Raw genomic sequence first — 24,041 nt, forward strand, 5'->3', positions numbered from 1 at the left:
ATTACAGTAGTATGACTTTTCCACAAGGGCCCATACTCGCTTAGAAGTAGAGTCCAACTGCAAACATTGCAACATAGATCTGCTATCGCATAATGAGATCAAGGTCTTTGAGAATAGATACGGTAATAGACAACAAGGTATCTAAACAAAATTTTTCCATCAAAGAATACACCAAACCATTCTTATTCTATGAGGTAATACTACTGAATCTGTCTGAAAATAAAGTAATATACATAAGATTCATTGACCATGTTTTGTGGTTATCAAAACCTCAGTGATTTATAATGTAACATCATAATAAAATTATATAAAGAAAAACATGCCACAAAAACAAGATAAAATGTGGAAGTGTTATATTAAAAAAATCATAACATAATTAAAGAGAACAAAGATATATACCATAAATACATCTTAAGTAGCTTACAAAAGAAATTTTTGGAAGCTTGTCTTCCTGTAAGCCAAAGGATGCAAAATAAAGTGGGAGATGATATCAAATTAGTTCCACAAAATGTAAGTGTAGTAAACATTAATGAAACGTTATCTGTTAAAAATGCACTTTCTCGAAAGAACTATGGACCTTTTTAAATTCTGAGATACCCTGCTTTACTCACCCCATAAATAACACATCATACTTTAATTAACTAAAGTTTCTGGAACTAAGCTTTTAAAAGGTAAGTTGAAAAACTGGATTATTTATTTTCCGTATTTAACTTGGAAACCAGTTAGTGATAATCTATATGCTGTGGGGTTTGACTTAGGTTTATATGAAATTGTCACAGCATCCATCCCAATCACTGCAAGATTTGTAAAGGTTTATATGAAATTGTCACATCATCCATACCATTCACTGCAAGATTTGTAAAAATAAGAAGACTACAAATGATGCAATTTCTGAAAACTCAATTTAAATTTTGTGATATGTTTATCTTTACTTAAGACAGACACATACTGGTATTATCACAAATTAGACTGGCTTTTGTTATGACTCAGAAAGGCTTTGATAATCTAAAGTTGCTGTTGTTAAAGGAACAGTCATACAAAGTTTGATTAACACTAACTCAATTTTTATAGAGAGATGAAACTGAAGGTATTTAAAGTCAGACAAGAGCTTGGGAAACTATCCGGAACTTGTTTCTTAATCAGAGATTGTCCCTACAAACATTCTTGCTCAATCTGATCAAAACTGGCTTTGACATTTTAAATTTGTTCAAAAACGGTTTTGCATCTGGTTGCCATGGAAGCCACTCCAGGCATTAATGTCACACAGTATATCCTAAGAAACATTCCTGCAAGGTTTGATCGAAATATATTCTGCAAACGTCAAAAACATGTTTTACACAAGGTTGTGACATAAACTACTCCAATGCAAGGGAAGCCACTTTGACATAATTTGGGCAGAGCATATCCTAAACATTTATATGAAGTTTAATGAAAATCAGTGGTGCACAATTTTATCTTAGAAGTCTAAATTAGAAAGCAGTAATGGGCTGATAATAGAAGCAGGACCAAGAAGTAAAATAAAATGACAGCCTTTTAATATACAGTGTACACTGGTATAGTCATGCAGAATCCACCTTACATAGGTTCTGTCCACCTAAAAATGAGTCCATGAAGCACCATATTTTGAATGCACATTGTATTTATACATGTACACCTAAGAAAAGAAAAGAAACTCAAACCGTGCACAACCTTTGGTCCTGTGATCAAGAAATATATACATTCATTCACTCCAAAAAAGGGAAACATTTCAAAGGCTTTAGAATTATAAGGCAAAACAAAACTGTACTTACAACTTCACTAATATAGTGTACAGTTATTTATTCTTTAACACGTATTTTAATGATATTAACAAGATATCTTTACTTAAGTCATGCAACACTAATAAAAGACCTTCATACAGTTGTCTACCTTGCCTGTGCAAACAAACCAGAAAACATCTTCAGTAGCTAATGTTCTGATATGATAACACTATCTACACCTTAGCATATCAAGCAGGTATTTCTGTGCTTCGGGTCTTTGAATCTCATTGTGAACACTGTTCATAAATGATCAAGACAATGGGACCACACAACTTGAATGGGCTCATAAATAAGCAAATTTCCACTGCCAGTTTGTGTTTGTACAAATGTCTTTCAATCGAATACACCTGCAACAATAGCTTTCCTCTTGTATGTAGTCAAACTTTCGATGCTGAACTTACAAAGTATCCCTTTTGAAGTCAACTGCATCCAACATTTTTGACCAATGTACAATTCACAGCTGTTACATGCTATTGGTTAGTTGGCATTACATACTAAGAGAGGCAACTCATGAAATCCAATAGATGTTGCTAGGACAAAGCACTAAAATATCTGTTTGAGCTGCCAAAGTGTAGATAGGTTATCATATTTGAACCCTGCCTAGTGAAGATGACCAGAAAATGTAGTTAGAGTTAACTGTATTTTCTTTAGGATTTATTTATTTTTATTTATTTAATTTTAAATGTCATCTTTAAGATTTTCATACTTTTATCAAACACTACTTTAGATAACATACATTATTATACTATTTACAACTATACTAATGTTGATAAGCTTTTCAAATAGAGCACATACATTCTTCTTATGAATATGTACACTCGTAAATATATCAAATCAAACAGATATGCAAATATTCAACAGTTTAAACTTTCAAGTCTATCAATATCTTAACAAAATTTATTTTCAACAGCTTGCGTTTTAATCATGCAGTGGGTGGAACATGGTTCCTCCTTCAACAATATGATTATCAAGAAGAAAACAAACCCTACAAATTACACAAATCATAACCTTGTTGAGCGAAACCTCTTGTGTCACTCCAAGAGATTTCAATCAAATGAAGATTGGTCGAAAGTCTTGAGTATTTCTTCCTAATGCCAAAAAAGAGCTGGGGCTCCAGACTGAGCTTTTGTGTTAAAATTTTGAGACAAGTGTATCCAGGTTCAGTGGAACCCCGCTATAACGCGATAATTGGGGTCCACAAAAGTGGATCGCGTTAATATCGGGGTCACGTTAAGGCGGGGTTTTACAGTATTTTACTTTTTTGAGAGAACAACTCATTGGCAAATATACGTGTATTCATGTCTACGGTATATGATGAATAGGGTATCAACACCGTTTAACATCGTGCCGTCGTGGCATTCAGTTCATCTATAATGCATGTAATTCCATTGAAAAATTGCACACAGATTTACAATATTCAATATTATTTCCCCTGATGATTGTATCTGAATTATCAACACCGTTTACTTGCCGTCTGATATCACTGTGCGAGCTGTAATTGTATAATGTTGTGGCAGTATTCGAGTAAACACCCAAAACAATTTACCGTAGACAGAAAAGATAATCATCGTTGTCATACACGCGATAACGTGATGCTGACCTGTCTTGAGTGTAATCGAAGTAGAGGCGCTGGCGCCTTGGGTGCTAGTTAAGTGATCGGGGTGGTAATTGTGTGTCCTCGGGAATTACTTGCAATTGTTCACGTGTGAATCCACGTTGAGGAGCAGTCAAATCCAGCATGTAGATTGCTGGTCTACCAGTGGATCTAGTTATGTTAGATATCTTGTGTGCGGTAATACTCCAGATAGGATCAGTCGCTCTTTTTTTACCACCTTCAAGTTCACCTGATTCATATAAATATCTCACAGTGACACTACCCAGTATTGGCTGCGCTGAGAAACCACGTCGTTGTACAGGTATATGCTTTTTGGTGACCGCGATGGCAGGTTTCATGTTGGTTGTTCGAGTAATTTCATTATTTAGCGCAGCTATCACGCTTGGTAATCTTGCAACCCATTCACGAGATCTCTTATCCTGAATGAATTCCTTCGCGTATTGATATCCAAATAACCGCTCAGCAAGTGTTCGATTAAATCGCTCAACAATTGCCTGATCACGATGAATTGCACTATGTCCTCGCCTGATGGCGACATTATGTTGCTTCATCAACGACGATACTGCGCCTTAAAATTCTTTACCAGGATCAACTTGTAGCAGCTGTGGCCATCGTAGAGGTTCTCGTTGATAAATTCGTTCAAGCGCAGAAGCAACCTCAGATGCTGTTTTAGTCGCTAACGGTTCCGCATCTTTGTATCTACTTGCAATATCAACTACAGTTAACGCGTACTTGTACGTTCGGCGACGAATGGTATCATGTGGCAGAAATAATATATCAGCCTGATGAACTTCATTTGGCACAACATCGAAATGTGCAAAGTGAATTTGTTTAGGCGGTGGTTGGTAAATTTGCCATATTGCCTGTTTGGATAACCAATTCTTAGCAGTATCACGTGTGACTTTTGCTGCGTTGGCAAGCTTGCCGATTGCTGCGCTACCTCTCCAGTATCCTCTTGGGGAATAATAAATCGACTCCATTATAATTAATTACCAGTGCCTAATACAAGCTTAGATTTCATCGCAGATTTTATTAACCAGCTACCTAACTTTTCTTTGAAAGATTTATCAGTGATGACATTTAACGCGTGAATTTCACATCCGCGAGATGCCTATCTTGTAGATCCTTACTTCGGTAAGCTACATCATGGACATGGCATGCTTTATCGATAGCAATTATCGGGTACTCACCTGGATTGGGTTGATTTAAGGCATCAAGCCTGATATCAAGTCGGGTTCCAGGACCACAGTAATTATATCCTGGAAGATGTTTTTCTCCTGGGTATTTAGCCCACGGAGTTCCTGGTAATTTTCCTAACTTGGCCGCGATATCACCTCTTTTTTTTTTTTAATTGACTTTGATTTTGGCGCTGACTTTGGTTTCGGCGCTACACCTGACGGAATAAATTTAAACCTTTTTGTGCCGCATCGTTCACACTTGCCTGTAAGCGCTTGTCGATTATTTTTTGTTGTAGTGGATGTTATGTTTGCAGTTGGGGTACGTGCTCTACATTTCACACAATATAAATCCATATTATTTTATAATATATCTAATGGAGATCACTGACTTTTCTGCTACAAAACGACGAGAGCCAATCAAACATAACTCGGTGCTACCAAATTCAATTCGAATGATTATTATAGGCCCATCTGGAAGTGGTAAGACGCAGTTGTTACTTAATTTAATAATGAAGTGGATGAAGTGGAATAAGTTGTATTTGGTAGCTCCATCTGTGGATGATCAGCGATGCTACAGCGTGTTAAAAGATTTTAATGAGAATGCAAAATCGATAAGCTGCGACGATGATGTTGTTGAATTTATTACTAGTATTGATGAATCAACAAGTATGGATGATATTGATGGAAGTATTAATAATTTAGTCATGTACGACGATGTGATGTTGGACAAACAATCAAATCCTGCCAGGATATTCTCACGCGGCAGACATAAAAATGTAGATGTGATTTATGTAACTCAACGATATACACAAATCCCAAAAGTGATCAGGGACAACTGTAACATTCTTGCGCTGTTCAACAGCGTTGACACACACACGTTACGAAATAAACATCAGACTTGGTGCAGCGGCGATATGGATATAAATAAGTTTAAACATTTCTTTAGTCGTGCTCAGGCAAAACCACATGGGTTTGTAACGCTAAATTTACATGATCCTCGAACACGGTATTGAGTCGGGTTAGATACAATTTTCAGCTAGAGAGCAGCAGAGGGGGCGACGACAACAGCACGCAGCAACAATGGCGACAATTATGTTTACAACGAAGCACCCTCGCGGTTTTATTTCGGCGTTTGGAAGTTGTAGGCGGCGCCCCTTCTGACGATGACAACAACAAAACGGCGACAACTGCGTTTACAATGAAGCGTCAACGCGGTATTTTAAAGGGCTTATTTCGGCGTTTGGAGGTTTCTAAAAGTTGTGGGATGCTGCTTAAATTTCCAGGGTTTTTAAAGGACGAAATTAATTTTTTCAAGGTTCACCTATGACCATTACTGAATGGAATTAAGGAACATTTTAGATTGCAAAACATGCATTTTCTAAATCTAAAGATGTTTCTCTTTCAAGACTCGCCATAACATCTAAGTCAGAAAAGACGATCGTGTACAAAACCACAAAATGTATCACATGAAACAAGTTTGATTATATTTCTATAAATTGGCACGTAAAGTCATTTCAATGTACAGAACACAATTTCTAACATTATTTTGCTGACCTGCATTATGTTACCAAGTGGTAACAACATAATGAATATAAATTAGTTTTGTTTCCTTTCAAACCTTTAAGTCGCGCATGTGTGTGTGTGTGTGTGTGTGTGTGTGTGTGCATCTTATAGAAAGCAAACATTTCCTATTAAAGTATATATAAAAAACAATAAATGCAAATAATTACAATCTTATATGGAACGAAAAAAATAAAATCCCAAACTAGATTTTTCAAAGAACCTAATTTCCTTTAGACGATCTGGTTAAAAATCCATCATTTTAAAAACATTTTCACAAGGGCTGATTTAAATTTTGACAAAAGACCTTCAAAATTATATACTGTTGTACAAACAAGGGCTGGATTTTATGTAAAATCAACATGTCTTCTTGTAATTCATTAAACCAGTTCCCAAGCCTGTATTGATACATGGGATCTTATCGTGTTTTAATATATAATACAAGGGACAACAATTTCTCATTTCAGCTCTGAGATTCAACAATTTGGACTACAAATTTGGCTTAAAACGAATAGCAGTCCATTTTTAATCAAGATTTCCTGCGATTATTCTCACCCTATTTCTCATATTTGGACATTTAGGTTGGGGTGTGGGGTCATTGCTAGTGCATATAGAAAATTTGGAATATGCCGCCACCATGCGTAACGACATATGGTACTCGCTTACCAGTAGGCCTAGCAAATTTAAACTTATATCTACGCATACCTGCATGAAATCGATAGAAAAGTGATTTATTTTCTCAAAAATGGCAATTATTATAAACGTTATATCTTTAATCCGCCGAGACTAGACGAAACTACGGCATAGATGAAACCTGACCCTGTACTCGCCATCTGCATTACTAGTCACATGACTTCACAAATCTCAAACGTTTTGTTTATTTTGTTTTTGTGGGGTTTAACGCCATTTTTCAGCACACGATTGGCTATACATGGCGGCCAGTATTAATGGTGGAGGAAGAACCCGGGAAAACCCCGGAAAGAACCACCGACCCTCGAGAAGCTACTGGCAAGCTTCCTCACATACCCACATTGGAAATCTCAAACGACGGCATTGGAAGTCCAAAAGTCACGTGATATCAACAACAAACTCCTTTTTAATGTTGTTGTACAGAAATTCAATTATCTTAAATAAACAAGTGAGATACTTTTTGTAAAAACCAGCAATCTGGCCAATCTGATTTATCAAGCAGAGAGCACATGTCAACGTGGTAGTCACGTGATGCAACACAACTCCAGAAGTTGTTCTTGGTATATATAAAAATAGAGAATTTTGTGTTCTTTCGGTTTTGCATTTTTATTACAACCAGCATATGACTTTCATTTAATTTTGTTTTCTTTCTCTACAACATTTGAAAATGTGGGTTGTTAGATTTGTGAAATCATGCGACTAGCGATGCAAATAGCAAGTACCAGGTAACATTTCATCAACGCTGTATTTTTATCCTGTCTTTCTGCAGATTAAAGGCAATGATTTTAATACTAATGATTTCTGAGAAATCGATTTCATGCATGTATCAATAGACCTAACAAAGTTTAAGTTTGCTCGGCCATTCGGTATGTGGCTGTGCTTTGCTACAACCATGTTGGCCTCTTGTGATGCTAGACTGGTTTTCATACCTTATATGTAATGAAAGATATGGATATCGAGCTGATTTTAAACATACAATTCTACTAGACGAATCTAATCCACTCAGCATTTGGATTCACTCAGCATATATGTTTATTGCAAGCACCCAAATGATCCATACTGCACCCTCCGAATATTCTGGTTAGAACTTGATAAATTAAACACGATCAGTTTAGTTACGGCTCAGTCACATGATTGTTTTGGGCATCAATTGGTGGCGGAAAATGACCGAGTTTTCCGGACTTTTATCAATATTTGCAAAATTCAAGGACTTTTCACGGTCGGGATTTTTTTTATATTTCTCTCCACTTTTTCCTGACAGCGTGGGAACCCTGAATTAACAGATAGGTATAATACATCATAATTAATTAATCTTGGGAAAATCCACAAATAATCAATTACAGTAGTATGACTTTTCCACAAGGGCCCATACTCGCTTAGAAGTAGAGTCCAACTGCAAACATTGCAACATAGATCTGCTATCGCATAATGAGATCAAGGTCTTTGAGAATAGATACGGTAATAGACAACAAGGTATCTAAACAAAATTTTTCCATCAAAGAATACACCAAACCATTCTTATTCTATGAGGTAATACTACTGAATCTGTCTGAAAATAAAGTAATATACATAAGATTCATTGACCATGTTTTGTGGTTATCAAAACCTCAGTGATTTATAATGTAACATCATAATAAAATTATATAAAGAAAAACATGCCACAAAAACAAGATAAAATGTGGAAGTGTTATATTAAAAAAATCATAACATAATTAAAGAGAACAAAGATATATACCATAAATACATCTTAAGTAGCTTACAAAAGAAATTTTTGGAAGCTTGTCTTCCTGTAAGCCAAAGGATGCAAAATAAAGTGGGAGATGATATCAAATTAGTTCCACAAAATGTAAGTGTAGTAAACATTAATGAAACGTTATCTGTTAAAAATGCACTTTCTCGAAAGAACTATGGACCTTTTTAAATTCTGAGATACCCTGCTTTACTCACCCCATAAATAACACATCATACTTTAATTAACTAAAGTTTCTGGAACTAAGCTTTTAAAAGGTAAGTTGAAAAACTGGATTATTTATTTTCCGTATTTAACTTGGAAACCAGTTAGTGATAATCTATATGCTGTGGGGTTTGACTTAGGTTTATATGAAATTGTCACAGCATCCATCCCAATCACTGCAAGATTTGTAAAGGTTTATATGAAATTGTCACATCATCCATACCATTCACTGCAAGATTTGTAAAAATAAGAAGACTACAAATGATGCAATTTCTGAAAACTCAATTTAAATTTTGTGATATGTTTATCTTTACTTAAGACAGACACATACTGGTATTATCACAAATTAGACTGGCTTTTGTTATGACTCAGAAAGGCTTTGATAATCTAAAGTTGCTGTTGTTAAAGGAACAGTCATACAAAGTTTGATTAACACTAACTCAATTTTTATAGAGAGATGAAACTGAAGGTATTTAAAGTCAGACAAGAGCTTGGGAAACTATCCGGAACTTGTTTCTTAATCAGAGATTGTCCCTACAAACATTCTTGCTCAATCTGATCAAAACTGGCTTTGACATTTTAAATTTGTTCAAAAACGGTTTTGCATCTGGTTGCCATGGAAGCCACTCCAGGCATTAATGTCACACAGTATATCCTAAGAAACATTCCTGCAAGGTTTGATCGAAATATATTCTGCAAACGTCAAAAACATGTTTTACACAAGGTTGTGACATAAACTACTCCAATGCAAGGGAAGCCACTTTGACATAATTTGGGCAGAGCATATCCTAAACATTTATATGAAGTTTAATGAAAATCAGTGGTGCACAATTTTATCTTAGAAGTCTAAATTAGAAAGCAGTAATGGGCTGATAATAGAAGCAGGACCAAGAAGTAAAATAAAATGACAGCCTTTTAATATACAGTGTACACTGGTATAGTCATGCAGAATCCACCTTACATAGGTTCTGTCCACCTAAAAATGAGTCCATGAAGCACCATATTTTGAATGCACATTGTATTTATACATGTACACCTAAGAAAAGAAAAGAAACTCAAACCGTGCACAACCTTTGGTCCTGTGATCAAGAAATATATACATTCATTCACTCCAAAAAAGGGAAACATTTCAAAGGCTTTAGAATTATAAGGCAAAACAAAACTGTACTTACAACTTCACTAATATAGTGTACAGTTATTTATTCTTTAACACGTATTTTAATGATATTAACAAGATATCTTTACTTAAGTCATGCAACACTAATAAAAGACCTTCATACAGTTGTCTGCCTTGCCTGTGCAAACAAACCAGAAAACATCTTCAGTAGCTAATGTTCTGATATGATAACACTATCTACACCTTAGCATATCAAGCAGGTATTTCTGTGCTTCGGGTCTTTGCATCTCATTGTGAACACTGTTCATAAATGATAAGACAATGGGACCACACAACTTGAATGGGCTCATAAACAAGCAATTTTCCACTGCCAGTTTGTGCTTGTACAAATGTCTTTCAATCGAATACACCTGCAACAATAGCTTTCCTCTTGTATGTAGTCAAACTTTCGATGCTGAACTTACAAAGTATCCCTTTTGAAGTCAACTGCATCCAACATTTTTGACCAATGTACAATTCACAGCTGTTACATGCTATTGGTTAGTTGGCATTACATACTAAGAGAGGCAACTCATGAAATCCAATAGATGTTGCTAGGACAAAGCACTAAAATATCTGTTTGAGCTGCCAAAGTGTAGATAGGTTATCATATTTGAACCCTGCCTAGTGAAGATGACCAGAAAATGTAATTAGAGTTAACTGTATTTTCTTTAGGATTTATTTATTTTTATTTATTTAATTTTAAATGTCATCTTTAAGATTTTCATACTTTTATCAAACACTACTTTAGATAACATACATTATTATACTATTTACAACTATACTAGTGTTGATAAGCTTTTCAAATAGAGCACATACATTCTTCTTATGAATATGTACACTCGTAAATATATCAAATCAAACAGATATGCAAATATTCAACAGTTTAAACTTTCAAGTCTATCAATATCTTAACAAAATTTATTTTCAACAGCTTGCGTTTTAATCATGCAGTGGGTGGAACATGGTTCCTCCTTCAACAATATGATTATCAAGAAGAAAACAAACCCTACAAATTACACAAATCATAACCTTGTTGAGCGAAACCTCTTGTGTCACTCCAAGAGATTTCAATCAAATGAAGATTGGTCGAAAGTCTTGAGTATTTCTTCCTAATGCCAAAAAAGAGCTGGGGCTCCAGACTGAGCTTTTGTGTTAAAATTTTGAGACAAGTGTATCCAGGTACAGTGGAACCCCGCTATAACGCGATAATTGGGGTCCACAAAAGTGGATCGCGTTAATATCGGGGTCACGTTAAGGCGGGGTTTTACAGTACTTTTACTTTTTTGAGAGAACAACTCATTGGCAAATATACGTGTATTCATGTCTACGGTATATGATGAATAGGGTATCAACACCGTTTAACATCGTGCCGTCGTGGCATTCAGTTCATCTATAATGCATGTAATTCCATTGAAAAATTGCACACAGATTTACAATATTCAATATTATTTCCCCTGATGATTGTATCTGAATTATCAACACCGTTTACTTGCCGTCTGATATCACTGTGCGAGCTGTAATTGTATAATGTTGTGGCAGTATTCGAGTAAACACCCAAAACAATTTACCGTAGACAGAAAAGATAATCATCGTTGTCATACACGCGATAACGTGATGCTGACCTGTCTTGAGTGTAATCGAAGTAGAGGCGCTGGCGCCTTGGGTGCTAGTTAAGTGATCGGGGTGGTAATTGTGTGTCCTCGGGAATTACTTGTAATTGTTCACGTGTGAATCCACGTTGAGGAGAAGTCGAATCCAGCATGTAGATTGCTGGTCTACCAGTGGATCTAGTTATGTTAGATATCTTGTGTGCGGTAATACTCCAGATAGGATCAGTCGCTCTTTTTTTACCACCTTCAAGTTCACCTGATTCATATAAATATCTCACAGTGACACTACCCAGTATTGGCTGCGCTGAGAAACCACGTCGTTGTACAGGTATATGCTTTTTGGTGACCGCGATGGCAGGTTTCATGTTGGTTGTTCGAGTAATTTCATTATTTAGCGCAGCTATCACGCTTGGTAATCTTGCAACCCATTCACGAGATCTCTTATCCTGAATGAATTCCTTCGCGTATTGATATCCAAATAACCGCTCAGCAAGTGTTCGATTAAATCGCTCAACAATTGCCTGATCACGATGAATTGCACTATGTCCTCGCCTGATGGCGACATTATGTTGCTTCATCAACGACGATACTGCGCCTTAAAATTCTTTACCAGGATCAACTTGTAGCAGCTGTGGCCATCGTAGAGGTTCTCGTTGATAAATTCGTTCAAGCGCAGAAGCAACCTCAGATGCTGTTTTAGTCGCTAACGGTTCCGCATCTTTGTATCTACTTGCAATATCAACTACAGTTAACGCGTACTTGTACGTTCGGCGACGAATGGTATCATGTGGCAGAAATAATATATCAGCCTGATGAACTTCATTTGGCACAACATCGAAATGTGCAAAGTGAATTTGTTTAGGCGGTGGTTGGTAAATTTGCCATATTGCCTGTTTGGATAACCAATTCTTAGCAGTATCACGTGTGACTTTTGCTGCGTTGGCAAGCTTGCCGATTGCTGCGCTACCTCTCCAGTATCCTCTTGGGGAATAATAAATCGACTCCATTATAATTAATTACCAGTGCCTAATACAAGCTTAGATTTCATTGCAGATTTTATTAACCAGCTAGCTAACTTTTCTTTGAAAGATTTATCAGTGATGGCATTTAACGCGTGAATTTCACATCCGCGAGATGCCTATCTTGTAGATCCTTACTTCGGTAAGCTACATCATGGACATGGCATGCTTTATCGATAGCAATTATCGGGTACTCACCTGGATTGGGTTGATTTAAGGCATCAAGCCTGATATCAAGTCGGGTTCCAGGACCACAGTAATTATATCCTGGAAGATGTTTTTCTCCTGGGTATTTAGCCCACGGAGTTCCTGGTAATTTTCCTAACTTGGCCGCGATATCACCTCTTTTTTTTTTAATTGACTTTGATTTTGGCGCTGACTTTGGTTTCGGCGCTCCAGCTGACGGAATAAATTTAAACTTTTTTGTGCCGCATCGTTCACACTTGCCTGTAAGCGCTTGTCGATTATTTTTTGTTGTAGTGGATGTTATGTTTGCAGTTGGGGTACGTGCTCTACATTTCACACAATATAAATCCATATTATTTTATAATATATCTAATGGAGATCACTGACTTTTCTGCTACAAAACGACGAGAGCCAATCAAACATAACTCGGTGCTACCAAATTCAATTCGAATGATTATTATAGGCCCATCTGGAAGTGGTAAGACGCAGTTGTTACTTAATTTAATAATGAAGTGGATGAAGTGGAATAAGTTGTATTTGGTAGCTCCATCTGTGGATGATCAGCGATGCTACAGCGTGTTAAAAGATTTTAATGAGAATGCAAAATCGATAAGCTGCGACGATGATGTTGTTGAATTTATTACTAGTATTGATGAATCAACAAGTATGGATGATATTGATGGAAGTAATAATAATTTAGTCATGTACGACGATGTGATGTTGGACAAACAATCAAATCCTGCCAGGATATTCTCACGCGGCAGACATAAAAATGTAGATGTGATTTATGTAACTCAACGATATACACAAATCCCAAAAGTGATCAGGGACAACTGTAACATTCTTGCGCTGTTCAACAGCGTTGACACACACACGTTACGAAATAAACATCAGACTTGGTGCAGCGGCGATATGGATATAAATAAGTTTAAACATTTCTTTAGTCGTGCTCAGGCAAAACCACATGGGTTTGTAACGCTAAATTTACATGATCCTCGAACACGGTATTGAGTCGGGTTAGATACAATTTTCAGCTAGAGAGCAGCAGAGGGGGCGACGACAACAGCACGCAGCAACAATGGCGACAATTATGTTTACAACGAAGCACCCTCGCGGTTTTATTTCGGCGTTTGGAAGTTGTAGGCGGCGCCCCTTCTGACGATGACAACAACAAAACGGCGACAACTGCGTTTACAATGAAGCGTCAACGCGGTTTTTTAAAGGGCTTATTTCGGCGTTTGGAGGCTTCTAAAAGTTGTGGGATGCTGCTTAAATTTCCAGGGTTTTTAAAGGACGAAATTAATTTTTTCAAGGTTCACCTATGACCATTACTGAATGGAATTAAAGAACATTTTAGATTGCAAAACATGCATTTTCTAAATCTAAAGATGTTTCTCTTTCAAGACTCGCCATAACATCTAAGTCAGAAAAGACGATCGTGTACAAAACCACAAAATGTATCACATGAAACAAGTTTGATTATATTTCTATACATTGGCACGTAAAGTCATTTCAATGTACAGAACACAATTTCTAACATTATTTTGCTGACCTGCATTATGTTGCCAAGTGGTAACAACATAATGAATATAAATTAGTTTTGTTTCCTTTCAAACCTTTAAGTCGCGCATGTGTGTGTGTGTGTGTGTGTGTGTGCATCTTATAGAAAGCAAACATTTCCTATTAAAGTATATATAAAAAACAATAAATGCAAATAATTACAATCTTATATGGAACGAAAAAAATAAAATCCCAAACTAGATTTTTCAAAGAGCCTAATCTCCTTTAGACGATCTGGTTAAAAATCCATCATTTTAAAAACATTTTCACAAGGGCTGATTTAAATTTTGACAAAAGACCTTCAAAATTATATACTGTTGTACAAACAAGGGCTGGATTTTATGTAAAATCAACATGTCTTCTTGTAATTCATTAAACCAGTTCCCAAACCTGTATTGATACATGGGATCTTATCGTGTTTTAATATATAATACAAGGGACAACAATTTCTCATTTCAGCTCTGAGATTCAACAATTTGGACTACAAATTTGGCTTAAAACGAATAGCAGTCCATTTTTAATCAAGATTTCCTCCGATTATTCTCACCCTATTTCTCATATTTGGACATTTAGGTTGGGGTGTGGGGTCATTGCTAGTGCATATAGAAAATTTGGAATATGCCGCCACCATGCGTAACGACATATGGTACTCGCTTACCAGTAGGCCTAGCAAATTTAAACTTATATCTACGCATACCTGCATGAAATCGATAGAAAAGTGATTTATTTTCTCAAAAATGGCAATTATTATAAACGTTATATCTTTAATCCGCCGAGACTAGACGAAACTACGGCATAGATGAAACCTGACCCTGTACTCGCCATCTGCATTACTAGTCACATGACTTCACAAATCTCAAACGTTTTGTTTATTTTGTTTTTGTGGGGTTTAACGCCATTTTTCAGCACACGATTGGCTATACATGGCGGCCAGTATTAATGGTGGAGGAAGAACCCGGGAAAACCCCGGAAAGAACCACCGACCCTCGAGAAGCTACTGGCAAGCTTCCTCACATACCCACATTGGAAATCTCAAACGACGGCATTGGAAGTCCAAAAGTCACGTGATATCAACAACAAACTCCTTTTTAATGTTGTTGTACAGAAATTCAATTATCTTAAATAAACAAGTGAGATACTTTTTGTAAAAACCAGCAATCTGGCCAATCTGATTTATCAAGCAGAGAGCACATGTCAACGTGGTAGTCACGTGATGCAACACAACTCCAGAAGTTGTTCTTGGTATATATAAAAATAGAGAATTTTGTGTTCTTTCGGTTTTGCATTTTTATTACAACCAGCATATGACTTTCATTTAATTTTGTTTTCTTTCTCTACAACATTTGAAAATGTGGGTTGTTAGATTTGTGAAATCATGCGACTAGCGATGCAAATAGCAAGTACCAGGTAACATTTCATCAATGCTGTATTTTTATCCTGTCTTTCTGCAGATTAAAGGCAATGATTTTAATACTAATGATTTCTGAGAAATCGATTTCATGCATGTATCAATAGACCTAACAAAGTTTAAGTTTGCTCGGCCATTCGGTATGTGGCTGTGCTTTGCTACAACCATGTTGGCCTCTTGTGATGCTAGACTGGTTTTCATACCTTATATGTAATGAAAGATATGGATATCGAGCTGATTTTAAACATACAATTCTACTAGACGAATCTAATCCACTCAGCATTTGGATTCACTCAGCATATATGTTTATTGCAAGCACCCAAATGATCCATACTGCACCCTCCGAATATTCTGGTTAGAACTTGATAAATTAAACACGATCAGTTTAGTTACGGCTCAGTCACATGATTGTTTTGGGCATCAATTGGTGGCGGAAAATGACCGAGTTTTTCGGACTTTTATCAATATTTGCAAAATTCAAGGACTTTTCACGGTCGGGATTTTTTTTATATTTCTCTCCACTTTTTCCTGACAGCGTGGGAACCCTGAATTAACAGATAGGTATAATACATCATAATTAATTAATCTTGGGAAAATCCACAAATAATCAATTACAGTAGTATGACTTTTCCACAAGGGCCCATACTCGCTTAGAAGTAGAGTCCAACTGCAAACATTGCAACATAGATCTGCTATCGCATAATGAGATCAAGGTCTTTGAGAATAGATACGGTAATAGACAACAAGGTATCTAAACAAAATTTTTCCATCAAAGAATACACCAAACCATTCTTATTCTATGAGGTAATACTACTGAATCTGTCTGAAAATAAAGTAATATACATAAGATTCATTGACCATGTTTTGTGGTTATCAAAACCTCAGTGATTTATAATGTAACATCATAATAAAATTATATAAAGAAAAACATGCCACAAAAACAAGATAAAATGTGGAAGTGTTATATTAAAAAATCATAACATAATTAAAGAGAACAAAGATATATACCATAAATACATCTTAAGTAGCTTACAAAAGAAATTTTTGGAAGCTTGTCTTCCTGTAAGCCAAAGGATGCAAAATAAAGTGGGAGATGATATCAAATTAGTTCCACAAAATGTAAGTGTAGTAAACATTAATGAAACGTTATCTGTTAAAAATGCACTTTCTCGAAAGAACTATGGACCTTTTTAAATTCTGAGATACCCTGCTTTACTCACCCCATAAATAACACATCATACTTTAATTAACTAAAGTTTCTGGAACTAAGCTTTTAAAAGGTAAGTTGAAAAACTGGATTATTTATTTTCCGTATTTAACTTGGAAACCAGTTAGTGATAATCTATATGCTGTGGGGTTTGACTTAGGTTTATATGAAATTGTCACAGCATCCATCCCAATCACTGCAAGATTTGTAAAGGTTTATATGAAATTGTCACATCATCCATACCATTCACTGCAAGATTTGTAAAAATAAGAAGACTACAAATGATGCAATTTCTGAAAACTCAATTTAAATTTTGTGATATGTTTATCTTTACTTAAGACAGACACATACTGGTATTATCACAAATTAGACTGGCTTTTGTTATGACTCAGAAAGGCTTTGATAATCTAAAGTTGCTGTTGTTAAAGGAACAGTCATACAAAGTTTGATTAACACTAACTCAATTTTTATAGAGAGATGAAACTGAAGGTATTTAAAGTCAGACAAGAGCTTGGGAAACTATCCGGAACTTGTTTCTTAATCAGAGATTGTCCCTACAAACATTCTTGCTCAATCTGATCAAAACTGGCTTTGACATTTTAAATTTGTTCAAAAACGGTTTTGCATCTGGTTGCCATGGAAGCCACTCCAGGCATTAATGTCACACAGTATATCCTAAGAAACATTCCTGCAAGGTTTGATCGAAATATATTCTGCAAACGTCAAAAACATGTTTTACACAAGGTTGTGACATAAACTACTCCAATGCAAGGGAAGCCACTTTGACATAATTTGGGCAGAGCATATCCTAAACATTTATATGAAGTTTAATGAAAATCAGTGGTGCACAATTTTATCTTAGAAGTCTAAATTAGAAAGCAGTAATGGGCTGATAATAGAAGCAGGACCAAGAAGTAAAATAAAATGACAGCCTTTTAATATACAGTGTACACTGGTATAGTCATGCAGAATCCACCTTACATAGGTTCTGTCCACCTAAAAATGAGTCCATGAAGCACCATATTTTGAATGCACATTGTATTTATACATGTACACCTAAGAAAAGAAAAGAAACTCAAACCGTGCACAACCTTTGGTCCTGTGATCAAGAAATATATACATTCATTCACTCCAAAAAAGGGAAACATTTCAAAGGCTTTAGAATTATAAGGCAAAACAAAACTGTACTTACAACTTCACTAATATAGTGTACAGTTATTTATTCTTTAACACGTATTTTAATGATATTAACAAGATATCTTTACTTAAGTCATGCAACACTAATAAAAGACCTTCATACAGTTGTCTGCCTTGCCTGTGCAAACAAACCAGAAAACATCTTCAGTAGCTAATGTTCTGATATGATAACACTATCTACACCTTAGCATATCAAGCAGGTATTTCTGTGCTTCGGGTCTTTGAATCTCATTGTGAACACTGTTCATAAATGATAAGACAATGGGACCACACAACTTGAATGGGCTCATAAACAAGCAATTTTCCACTGCCAGTTTGTGCTTGTACAAATGTCTTTCAATCGAATACACCTGCAACAATAGCTTTCCTCTTGTATGTAGTCAAACTTTCGATGCTGAACTTACAAAGTATCCCTTTTGAAGTCAACTGCATCCAACATTTTTGACCAATGTACAATTCACAGCTGTTACATGCTATTGGTTAGTTGGCATTACATACTAAGAGAGGCAACTCATGAAATCCAATAGATGTTGCTAGGACAAAGCACTAAAATATCTGTTTGAGCTGCCAAAGTGTAGATAGGTTATCATATTTGAACCCTGCCTAGTGAAGATGACCAGAAAATGTAATTAGAGTTAACTGTATTTTCTTTAGGATTTATTTATTTTTATTTATTTAATTTTAAATGTCATCTTTAAGATTTTCATACTTTTATCAAACACTACTTTAGATAACATACATTATTATACTATTTACAACTATACTAGTGTTGATAAGCTTTTCAAATAGAGCACATACATTCTTCTTATGAATATGTACACTCGTAAATATATCAAATCAAACAGATATGCAAATATTCAACAGTTTAAACTTTCAAGTCTATCAATATCTTAACAAAATTTATTTTCAACGGCTTGCGTTTTAATCATGCAGTGGGTGGAACATGGTTCCTCCTTCAACAATATGATTATCAAGAAGAAAACAAACCCTACAAATTACACAAATCATAACCTTGTTGAGCGAAACCTCTTGTGTCACTCCAAGAGATTTCAATCAAATGAAGATTGGTCGAAAGTCTTGAGTATTTCTTCCTAATGCCAAAAAAGAGCTGGGGCTCCAGACTGAGCTTTTGTGTTAAAATTTTGAGACAAGTGTATCCAGGTACAGTGGAACCCCGCTATAACGCGATAATTGGGGTCCACAAAAGTGGATCGCGTTAATATCGGGGTCACGTTAAGGCGGGGTTTTACAGTACTTTTACTTTTTTGAGAGAACAACTCATTGGCAAATATACGTGTATTCATGTCTACGGTATATGATGAATAGGGTATCAACACCGTTTAACATCGTGCCGTCGTGGCATTCAGTTCATCTATAATGCATGTAATTCCATTGAAAAATTGCACACAGATTTACAATATTCAATATTATTTCCCCTGATCATTGTATCTGAATTATCAACACCGTTTACTTGCCGTCTGATATCACTGTGCGAGCTGTAATTGTATAATGTTGTGGCAGTATTCGAGTAAACACCCAAAACAATTTACCGTAGACAGAAAAGATAATCATCGTTGTCATACACGCGATAACGTGATGCTGACCTGTCTTGAGTGTAATCGAAGTAGAGGCGCTGGCGCCTTGGGTGCTAGTTAAGTGATCGGGGTGGTAATTGTGTGTCCTCGGGAATTACTTGCAATTGTTCACGTGTGAATCCACGTTGAGGAGCAGTCGAATCCAGCATGTAGATTGCTGGTCTACCAGTGGATCTAGTTATGTTAGATATCTTGTGTGCGGTAATACTCCAGATAGGATCAGTCGCTCTTTTTTTACCACCTTCAAGTTCACCTGATTCATATAAATATCTCACAGTGACACTACCCAGTATTGGCTGCGCTGAGAAACCACGTCGTTGTACAGGTATATGCTTTTTGGTGACCGCGATGGCAGGTTTCATGTTGGTTGTTCGAGTAATTTCATTATTTAGCGCAGCTATCACGCTTGGTAATCTTGCAACCCATTCACGAGATCTCTTATCCTGAATGAATTCCTTCGCGTATTGATATCCAAATAACCGCTCAGCAAGTGTTCGATTAAATCGCTCAACAATTGCCTGATCACGATGAATTGCACTATGTCCTCGCCTGATGGCGACATTATGTTGCTTCATCAACGACGATACTGCGCCTTAAAATTCTTTACCAGGATCAACTTGTAGCAGCTGTGGCCATCGTAGAGGTTCTCGTTGATAAATTCGTTCAAGCGCAGAAGCAACCTCAGATGCTGTTTTAGTCGCTAACGGTTCCGCATCTTTGTATCTACTTGCAATATCAACTACAGTTAACGCGTACTTGTACGTTCGGCGACGAATGGTATCATGTGGCAGAAATAATATATCAGCCTGATGAACTTCATTTGGCACAACATCGAAATGTGCAAAGTGAATTTGTTTAGGCGGTGGTTGGTAAATTTGCCATATTGCCTGTTTGGATAACCAATTCTTAGCAGTATCACGTGTGACTTTTGCTGCGTTGGCAAGCTTGCCGATTGCTGCGCTACCTCTCCAGTATCCTCTTGGGGAATAATAAATCGACTCCATTATAATTAATTACCAGTGCCTAATACAAGCTTAGATTTCATTGCAGATTTTATTAACCAGCTAGCTAACTTTTCTTTGAAAGATTTATCAGTGATGGCATTTAACGCGTGAATTTCACATCCGCGAGATGCCTATCTTGTAGATCCTTACTTCGGTAAGCTACATCATGGACATGGCATGCTTTATCGATAGCAATTATCGGGTACTCACCTGGATTGGGTTGATTTAAGGCATCAAGCCTGATATCAAGTCGGGTTCCAGGACCACAGTAATTATATCCTGGAAGATGTTTTTCTCCTGGGTATTTAGCCCACGGAGTTCCTGGTAATTTTCCTAACTTGGCCGCGATATCACTTCTTTTTTTTTTTAATTGACTTTGATTTTGGCGCTGACTTTGGTTTCGGCGCTCCAGCTGACGGAATAAATTTAAACTTTTTTGTGCCGCATCGTTCACACTTGCCTGTAAGCGCTTGTCGATTATTTTTTGTTGTAGTGGATGTTATGTTTGCAGTTGGGGTACGTGCTCTACATTTCACACAATATAAATCCATATTATTTTATAATATATCTAATGGAGATCACTGACTTTTCTGCTACAAAACGACGAGAGCCAATCAAACATAACTCGGTGCTACCAAATTCAATTCGAATGATTATTATAGGCCCATCTGGAAGTGGTAAGACGCAGTTGTTACTTAATTTAATAATGAAGTGGATGAAGTGGAATAAGTTGTATTTGGTAGCTCCATCTGTGGATGATCAGCGATGCTACAGCGTGTTAAAAGATTTTAATGAGAATGCAAAATCGATAAGCTGCGACGATGATGTTGTTGAATTTATTACTAGTATTGATGAATCAACAAGTATGGATGATATTGATGGAAGTAATAATAATTTAGTCATGTACGACGATGTGATGTTGGACAAACAATCAAATCCTGCCAGGATATTCTCACGCGGCAGACATAAAAATGTAGATGTGATTTATGTAACTCAACGATATACACAAATCCCAAAAGTGATCAGGGACAACTGTAACATTCTTGCGCTGTTCAACAGCGTTGACACACACACGTTACGAAATAAACATCAGACTTGGTGCAGCGTCGATATGGATATAAATAAGTTTAAACATTTCTTTAGTCGTGCTCAGGCAAAACCACATGGGTTTGTAACGCTAAATTTACATGATCCTCGAACACGGTATTGAGTCGGGTTAGATACAATTTTCAGCTAGAGAGCAGCAGAGGGGGCGACGACAACAGCACGCAGCAACAATGGCGACAATTATGTTTACAACGAAGCACCCTCGCGGTTTTATTTCGGCGTTTGGAAGTTGTAGGCGGCGCCCCTTCTGACGATGACAACAACAAAACGGCGACAACTGCGTTTACAATGAAGCGTCAACGCGGTTTTTTAAAGGGCTTATTTCGGCGTTTGGAGGCTTCTAAAAGTTGTGGGATGCTGCTTAAATTTCCAGGGTTTTTAAAGGACGAAATTAATTTTTTCAAGGTTCACCTATGACCATTACTGAATGGAATTAAAGAACATTTTAGATTGCAAAACATGCATTTTCTAAATCTAAAGATGTTTCTCTTTCAAGACTCGCCATAACATCTAAGTCAGAAAAGACGATCGTGTACAAAACCACAAAATGTATCACATGAAACAAGTTTGATTATATTTCTATAAATTGGCACGTAAAGTCATTTCAATGTACAGAACACAATTTCTAACATTATTTTGCTGACCTGCATTATGTTGCCAAGTGGTAACAACATAATGAATATAAATTAGTTTTGTTTCCTTTCAAACCTTTAAGTCGCGCATGTGTGTGTGTGTGTGTGTGTGTGTGCATCTTATAGAAAGCAAACATTTCCTATTAAAGTATATATAAAAAACAATAAATGCAAATAATTACAATCTTATATGGAACGAAAAAAATAAAATCCCAAACTAGATTTTTCAAAGAGCCTAATCTCCTTTAGACGATCTGGTTAAAAATCCATCATTTTAAAAACATTTTCACAAGGGCTGATTTAAATTTTGACAAAAGACCTTCAAAATTATATACTGTTGTACAAACAAGGGCTGGATTTTATGTAAAATCAACATGTCTTCTTGTAATTCATTAAACCAGTTCCCAAACCTGTATTGATACATGGGATCTTATCGTGTTTTAATATATAATACAAGGGACAACAATTTCTCATTTCAGCTCTGAGATTCAACAATTTGGACTACAAATTTGGCTTAAAACGAATAGCAGTCCATTTTTAATCAAGATTTCCTCCGATTATTCTCACCCTATTTCTCATATTTGGACATTTAGGTTGGGGTGTGGGGTCATTGCTAGTGCATATAGAAAATTTGGAATATGCCGCCACCATGCGTAACGACATATGGTACTCGCTTACCAGTAGGCCTAGCAAATTTAAACTTATATCTACGCATACCTGCATGAAATCGATAGAAAAGTGATTTATTTTCTCAAAAATGGCAATTATTATAAACGTTATATCTTTAATCCGCCGAGACTAGACGAAACTACGGCATAGATGAAACCTGACCCTGTACTCGCCATCTGCATTACTAGTCACATGACTTCACAAATCTCAAACGTTTTGTTTATTTTGTTTTTGTGGGGTTTAACGCCATTTTTCAGCACACGATTGGCTATACATGGCGGCCAGTATTAATGGTGGAGGAAGAACCCGGGAAAACCCCGGAAAGAACCACCGACCCTCGAGAAGCTACTGGCAAGCTTCCTCACATACCCACATTGGAAATCTCAAACGACGGCATTGGAAGTCCAAAAGTCACGTGATATCAACAACAAACTCCTTTTTAATGTTGTTGTACAGAAATTCAATTATCTTAAATAAACAAGTGAGATACTTTTTGTAAAAACCAGCAATCTGGCCAATCTGATTTATCAAGCAGAGAGCACATGTCAACGTGGTAGTCACGTGATGCAACACAACTCCAGAAGTTGTTCTTGGTATATATAAAAATAGAGAATTTTGTGTTCTTTCGGTTTTGCATTTTTATTACAACCAGCATATGACTTTCATTTAATTTTGTTTTCTTTCTCTACAACATTTGAAAATGTGGGTTGTTAGATTTGTGAAATCATGCGACTAGCGATGCAAATAGCAAGTACCAGGTAACATTTCATCAACGCTGTATTTTTATCCTGTCTTTCTGCAGATTAAAGGCAATGATTTTAATACTAATGATTTCTGAGAAATCGATTTCATGCATGTATCAATAGACCTAACAAAGTTTAAGTTTGCTCGG

This window comes from Sinohyriopsis cumingii, chromosome 16 (genome assembly GCF_028554795.1).
Source record: "Sinohyriopsis cumingii isolate HCF-2022 chromosome 16, ASM2855479v2, whole genome shotgun sequence".
NCBI lineage: Eukaryota > Metazoa > Mollusca > Bivalvia > Unionida > Unionidae > Sinohyriopsis > Sinohyriopsis cumingii.